Source organism: Camelus dromedarius, chromosome 24 (genome assembly GCF_036321535.1).
Source record: "Camelus dromedarius isolate mCamDro1 chromosome 24, mCamDro1.pat, whole genome shotgun sequence".
Classification (NCBI taxonomy): Eukaryota; Metazoa; Chordata; class Mammalia; order Artiodactyla; family Camelidae; genus Camelus; species Camelus dromedarius.
The window spans coordinates 10,994,444-11,000,443 of NC_087459.1; the positions used below are offsets into that span (position 1 = coordinate 10,994,444).

Sequence of the window (6,000 nt, forward strand, 5' to 3'; positions counted from 1 at the left end):
CAATATACATTGTTTTATCCTGTTTTTGTTCAACAAATTGTGTGTCTGTTGATACGTACGTGGGAAAAGATCTGTTAATAATTGTAATGTAAAATTAGAAAGTGAATAGTGCCTAGGAGTAGGGGGGAAATTAAATGGATTTCACCACACTGAATTAAATTAAGTACTTCTGTTACGGACATAGAAAACAAACTATGGTTACCAAAGGGGAAACGGTGGGGAGAGATAAATTAGGGATTGGGGATTAACAGACACATGTTACTATATATAACATAAACAATGGGGACCTACCATACAGCATAGGGAACTATATTCAATTTCTTATAATAACATATAGTGGAAAAGAATCTGAAAAGAAAAAAAAAAAAATATATATATATATATATGTACAACTGAATCACTCTGCTGTACACCTGAAACTAACATTGTAAATCAACTACACTTAAATAAAAAAATTTTTTTTAATTAAGTACTTCTGTTCAATAAAACATACCAAACAAATTTAATGAGTGACTGACTAGAAGAGATTGGAACATCTTGCCAGTATAAGAGGTTAATATCTAGAATATTCAAAGAGTTCCTGCAGATCAACAAGGAAAAGTCAGAAAACCCAATAGATAAATGAGCAAACAAGGAATAGGCAGTTCATCCAACAGAAGACAAAGAGATGATCAAAGTCCCTAGTAATTCCGGAAACAAAAAGAAATGCAAACAGAAACTAAAATGAGATACTACTTTCGCCCCATCAAGTTAATAAAAATTAGAAAGTTTCATGCTACCAAGTGTTGGCAAAGAATGTGGGGAGATGAAAGTTCTTGTCCAAACCAGAAGACGGGAATATTAACTGGAGTATCCATCTCAGAAAGCCAAATGGTTGCATCTAAATTAAATAAGAGCACATCCTTTGACCCGGTGTACTGCCCCACTCTTGGGTATTTGTCCTCAAGTCTTAAGGGAGCACGTAGACTACACTGTTTACTGTGAGGGAGCTGGAGGTGAGTCAGGGGTCCGTTAACAGGGAAATATGTAAGTTAAATGTGGTGGATTTTACTACAGAATAACATTACCCAGGGAAGGCGGGGAGTACACAGCACAGTGGTAGAGGGCACATTTAGTATGCACGAGGTCCTGGCTTCAATTCCCGAGACTTCCATTAAAATAACTAATTAACTTAAATAAACCTAATCACCTCTCACTAAACAAACAACCAACAAAAAAACCCACAAACAAAATTAATAAAATAAATAAATAAATAAATAAATTTATTTATTTATTTATTTATTTATTTATTTATTTATTTATTTATTTATTTATCACCCTGGAAGATGCAGAAACCTCAGAAAGCACTGAGTCAAAAGAAGACTTGTAGCACAATACCACTTCTGAAAATTAAAAGCCCATACAGAACGTGACCTTTTCCAGGGATACCTGCATATGTAAGGAACACGAAACAGTGAGGGGCAACGCAGGGGAGGAGAATGAAAACAGCTGCGGGGGAGGGGAAGTTAAAACTAAAACAAGGCAGTGGGTTTGCACTGAACATGAGATTCTGTGACCAGAAGAGTAGTTTTTTTTTTTTTTTTCCACTTTTGCTTTTGTTTTATTTTGAAATTTGTCGTGAAAGCTTGGAACTTTATTATAAAACATTACCAGAAGAGTAGTTTTTAAGCAGGTACTCCCAAGGTGTTGAAGCTGGGCCAGGGGAGGAATACTTCACTTTCTAATTTTCACTCTTCTGCATTATTTAATTTTTTCTTGCAATGAATGTGCATCACTTTGATATTTTAAAATAAAAATGGGGGGTGGGTATAGCTCAGTGGTAGAGCAACTGCTTAGCATGCAGGAGGTCCTGGGTTCAATCCCCAGTACTGCCATTAAAAAATTAATAAAAATCAATCAATCAATCAATCAAATTACCTCCCCCCAACACACACACAAATAAAAAATAAAAATGTTACTGAAGAGTAGTGATTAGGCTATTAGGAAGTGTTCATAATATATGACTAGGTATACTATGATTACATTTGTTTGGTTTTTTTAATGACATCTTTATTGACACAGATATAATTCACATAACCAAAAATCCATCTTGCAATTCAGTCATTTTTGGTATATTCACAGGGTTGTGCAGCTATCACATATTTAACTCCAGAACATTTCATCATCCCAAAAAGAAACCCCGTGGACATTGTAGTCACTCTCCGTCACCCCCAGCCACAGTCCACCAGTAACTTACTTCCCTTATCTGTAGATGTGCCTATTCTGGACAATTCACATAAATGGAATCAAATAATATGCTGTCTGTGTGTCTGGCTTCTTTAGTAGCATAAGCTTTTCAAAGTTTATCCATGTTGCAGCATGTACTGGTACTTCATTCTTTTAATTCCCAAATAATATTCCATTAAACGATAGACTGCTTTTTGCTCATCCACTCATCAGCTGATGGACATATGTGAACTGTTTCCACTTTTTGGCAGTTAGGAATAATGGTGCTATGAACATTCATGTGCAGGTGTTTTTTGTGTGGGCATCAGTGTTCAATTCTCTTGAATACAGAGATTCCACTTTTGCTTAAACAAAATATGCATGGGGGGGTGGGTGTAGCTCAGTGGTAGAGCGCATGCTTAGCATGCAAGAGGTCCTGGATTCAATCCCCAGTAGCTCCATTAAAATAAATAAACAAATAAATAAAATAAACCTAATTACCCCCAAAATAAAACCACAAAAAAATTTTAATTAAATAAAATAAGTATAGAAAAAAACCCTGAACACATACACCAAAATGTTGACAGTGACTATTTCAAGATAGTGGGATAATAGGTAATTTTTTCTCCTTTGGGTGTTTTTACTTATTTTAAATTCTCAAAAATAAAACATTATTTTTTAAAATCAAGAAAAAACACATTTAAAAAAATACAAAAACTCAGCGTCTGCCCCAGAACTGGCTGGTCCCCTGTCTTTCCAACACCAAACCGGGGCGGGGTAGGGGGCTGTCTCTGGCACTGGAGCTCTCAGCTAAGTGCCGCCTCCCCCCCTGCCCTCCTCTCCCTACCCCCGCCCCGGGCCCCAGGGTCACCACCTTCAACTTCACACCCCAGTCTGGGCACAAAGTGGCTTCTGTGGCCTCCAAAGTGGCCTTGTTGATGTTCATATCAACCCACAGGCCATGTGGAATGACCCACATTTATCTGCCAAAAAGCAGACACTGAGTTCAGTTCTGCTACTTTCTTCATCGCCTTATCCCAGGATAATGTCCATCATTCCCACCAAAGGAGTTTATTTTTAATTGAAATGTAGTCAGTTTACAATGTTGTTATTAGTTTCTGGTGTACAGTATAATATTTCAGTCATACATATACATACATATATTCCTTTTCATATTCTTTTCATTATAGGTTACTATAAGGTATTGAATATAGTTCCCTGTACCTACAGTAGAAACTTGTTGTTTATCTATTTTATATATAGTAGTTTGTATCTGCAAATCTTGAACTCCCAATTTATCCCTTCCCACCCGCCTACCCCCCCCCAGTAACCATAAGTTTGTCTTCTATGTCTGTCAGTCTGTTTCTGTTTTCTAGATATGTTCATTTATGTGTGTTTTTTTTTAAGATTCCACATATGAGTGATGGCATATGGTATTTGTCTTTCTCTTTCTGGCTTACTTCACTTGGTAAGACAATCTCCAGGGCCATCTATATTGCTTCAAATAGCTTTTTTTTTTTTTTTTTTAATGTCTGAGTAGTGTTCCATCATATATATAGATTACAACTTCTTTTTCCAATCATCTGTCGATGGGCATTTAGGCTGTTTCCATGTCTTGACTGCTGTAAACAGTACTGCTATGAACACTGGGGTGCATGTATCTTTTCCAATTAGAGTTCCCGCCTGATATATGCCCAGAAGTGTGATTGCTGGGTCATACGGTAACTCTGTTTTTAGTCTTTTGAGAAATCTCCATACTATTTCCCACAGTGGCTGCACCAACCTGCATTCCCACCAGCAGTGTAGGAGGGTTCCCTTTTCTCCACAGCCTCTCCAGCGTTTATCTTTTGTGGACTTTTGAATGGTGGCCATTCTGACTGGTGTGAGGTGATACCTCATTGTAGTTTTGCTTTGCATTTCTCTGATAATTGGTGATACTGAGCATTTTCACGTGTGCCTATTGGCCATTTATATGTCTTCTTCTCACCAAAGGATTTTATATATTTTTAATTTTTACTTTTTAACATTTTTTATTGAGTTATAGTCATTTTACAATGTGTCAAATTCCAGTGTAGAGCACAATTTTTCAGTTCTACATGAACATACATATATTCATTGTCACATTTATTTTCGCTGTGAGCTACCACAAGATCTTGTATATATTTCCCTGTGCTATACAGTATAATCTTGTTCATCTATTCTGCATATGCCTGTCAGTATCTACAAATTTTGAAATCTCAGTCTGTCCCTTCCCACCCACACCCCCACCCCGCCGCGCGCCCTTTGGATTTTATATTTTTAAAGACCTGGTTATTAAAGCGATTACACACACGTGCACGTACATACATCCACACTCACACTCCTCTCAAGGAGCGTGGAACACTCTGCAGTCTCTCTCAGCTAAAACCCACTCACAGCCGCGCCTCGTTCGCCCTGAAGAGCAAAGAAATTCTGCAGATTTGAGCCGCTTGGTGGCGAATCAGGCACGGCGGGCCCTTCCCATCAGGGTGGGCGGAGCGGATAATTCCAGCTCTCAGGAAACCGGAGTCTGACTCATGTTTGAGCTGACTCGTGAGTCAGAACTCAAAACAGGCGAGATTTCTTTTGTCTGAGGAAAGAAGATGACTATTAGAGCAAGCATCTCCGCGCGCTCCGGGAGAGGAAACACAAAGGAGAATTTAGAAGGAGCCACCCGGCCGCCGGGACAATGGAAGGTCTACACCCGCCCGCCGCTCTGGGCACCAGGGAAGCTAAAAAATTTTTTTTAATTATAAAGTGACTATTTCTTAACCCTCTTTTCTTGTTTTTTAGGCTGAGATGCACAAGTAGCTTTTACGATTACTATATAATGATGATGTTTTGTAAAACCCACAGGAGCCGGGGAACCTCATTCCCTGAGGCCCGGGTCACCACGGCCACAGGCCCCAGGGAGCCCAGAACGACCCCCCGCCTCGCCCCAGGGGTGGCAGGACCCTGTCAGTGTTTCTTCACTCACGGAAAACCATCCTGAAAAGCCACCAGGGCCCAGACCTCGCAGTACGAACTTGCCCCTCTTGTCCCGGGTGCAGACTCTTGAGGAACCCGGCGGCTGAAGCCAAGATTCAGTAATCAGTGGAATTTGTTCCCACCCGGGTTCACCTCGTCCGCATGGCTTCGGGGTCGGGGAGAAGGCCCACAGTACCGCCCCACCCCCGCACCCCACCCCCGCACCCCACCCCCACTTCCGGGCCGCTCCGCTGTCAGCGCGGCTCCTGCCCGCTGCGTCCCGGCTCCTCCGTCCCCTCCCCGGGACCTGGCGAGGTTCTGGAGGGCTCGTGCCCCAGGGAGGGAGGCGTCGCCCCCGCGTCCCACCCCAGCTAGCCCGCACCCTGAGCCCGCCCCGGACAGCTTCCTGCCCGGCCCCAAAACCCAGGGTGCCACCCCAACTCATACGCTGCTCCCCCAGATCTCCCTCCCAGCCTCCCAGAACACCTAATCCTCGTACACCGGGACCCCCAATCCCCGATTCACAGGTACATGCGGGTGTCTCTGCTGTCCCTGCGGGTGAGACAACTGACCTTTGAGAGGGAAAGGAATACTGTTAATGAGTCACCCAGACAACCGAAATACTAGGGTCACCTTGGGGGATTTGAGCAATTTACCTAAATTCAGAAAACACTCTTTACTCCTAACGCTCCAGTGAAAAGGAAAGAGGGAAGGGAGCAGGTGGAGGTGCAGTTTGAAAAGAAAAGAAAGCCCAATTCGGTGCTGCATTTTCAAAAAATATCCCATTTCATTAACAGCTCTTAGACCTAG

General features: G+C 41.7%; 1 long non-coding RNA gene across 1 annotated transcript; it reads right to left on the reverse strand.

Annotated features, from left to right (window-relative positions):
* Positions 1 to 4,026: 4,026 nt before the first annotated feature.
* Positions 4,027 to 5,795, reverse strand: LOC135319197 (uncharacterized). The gene is made up of 3 exons (XR_010377658.1): positions 5,690 to 5,795; positions 5,201 to 5,293; positions 4,027 to 4,813 (listed from the first exon to the last, which is right to left on the reverse strand). It is a non-coding gene; the product is annotated as an uncharacterized LOC135319197 (long non-coding RNA).
* Between the last annotated feature and the right edge of the window lie 205 nt (positions 5,796 to 6,000).